The sequence below is a fragment of the Buceros rhinoceros genome, unplaced genomic scaffold (genome assembly GCF_000710305.1).
Source record: "Buceros rhinoceros silvestris isolate BGI_N320 unplaced genomic scaffold, ASM71030v1 scaffold7790, whole genome shotgun sequence".
In the NCBI taxonomy this organism is placed as follows: domain Eukaryota; kingdom Metazoa; phylum Chordata; class Aves; order Bucerotiformes; family Bucerotidae; genus Buceros; species Buceros rhinoceros.
Genome location: NW_010391383.1, coordinates 40,677 through 42,276, shown reverse-complemented (window position 1 = coordinate 42,276; position 1,600 = coordinate 40,677).

Below are 1,600 nucleotides of genomic sequence, written 5' to 3'. Positions count from 1 at the left end.
TGCCTGCTTGAGAAGCTAGTGCCATAGTGATCCTTTCATCAACATGTGATCCTGTCTCCGTGGCCCTAGGATCCAACAGGTTTGGTTGCACCACTGACAGTATGAAGGATGTGCAACGGTCACCTTTGGAGACCTCTACAGTGCAGCAATACCCACCGAGCTGGGTCCTGAAAGCTCGGGGAATGGAAACGAAAACACCTTTGTAGGTGCTCTGTTAGGATTTTTCAGGTTGTAAATCAGGAAGGCTGTCTCTGGAAGATATAAAATGGTGTCTAAGGCTACTCCGGGGAGCGGGAAAAGCTCTTGTCCTGGCCAGCCAGTACCTGCTTTGGCCCAGGACTTGTTGGCTTGGATCAAATATCAAAGAGAGATTCTTCCCCAGCTTCACTTTTCCTTGATTTCCAGTGGCGTCGGGGTCACTCCACCCTACCATCACCCTCACTGCAAAGCGTGTGTGCAGATCCCCGTTTGGACTCGGAGCTCATGTTCTATGAAGTCATTTCCTCGGTTTTCATAATTTCACCTGGATCTTGCTTCATAATTCAGGGCAGCTCTTACCCTCCATTGCCTGCCTGGAACTCCCAGGCCTGTGTAACGATTTCAGCCACTCGAGTCAGCAGATCTTGACTCAGCCACGTTTGGCCGAGATCCCTGAACTCTCCCATACTTTTCACGAAGAGCTGCCATTGCGATCATGTTCCCTCCAGCCTGTCAGCAGCGTGAAGATCGGCTCACAGAAAGTATCTGTGCAATGGCTTTGCTTTTGAAAAAGCTGCATTAGTGTTTATACTGCCATTTCCTTTGCAGGAAGACCTGCCATTGCGATCATGTTCCCTCCAGCCTGTCAGCAGCGTGAAGATCGGCTCACAGAAAGTATCTGTGCAATGGCTTTGCTTTTGAAAAAGCTGCATTAGTGTTTATACTGCCATTGAATATGTAAAGAAATAGTGATGTGGTTTTTTTTTTTTTAAAAAAAAACAAAGCAGAGATACAAGAAAATCGTACTTGCCTGTGTGGATGCAGGGAGGGTTCAGTCTATTAATTTGGTCCTGGCTTTAGGAGTGTGTTTTGGAAGGTTTAAAGCATAAAATGCTTGTGTTTGCCCCCGTGTGAAAACTGGCAGTAGAGCAAAGTTTAATTAGTTCCCTTTGCACTGTGTTTAGTGCTGGAATGAAAAGCGAAGGTCCCTTTGATGTCTCTAAATTTGTGTTCTCTGCAATCTTTTCATTTTCAAAGAGGTTCGTGAAATTTAGCTTTAAAATTCGGAGGCCTACATCTCATTCAAGGCCTTTGAAAGTCGAGGGTAAGAAGCAGTTGGTCTAGAATGGATAGATGAAAGTCATCTCGCATCTACTTGGGCTGGCTGGGCTGCCAAAGACATCATTTTTAATACCACTGCTTGATAGGCAATGGAAAAAAAAATCTCATGGGATCCAAGTGCCTAAGGGATTTTAACGTAAAAAAATGCAGTTCTAACTGCTGGGTGAAGATGCTTTGGATGCATCTCAAAGACTGGCACAGGTTCCTTACTCCTTGTGAAGTCCTAAGTGGTTCGCAACAGCATTTTCCCTTGAAGCTGCGTGCTTCTCCTGCAGAAGCT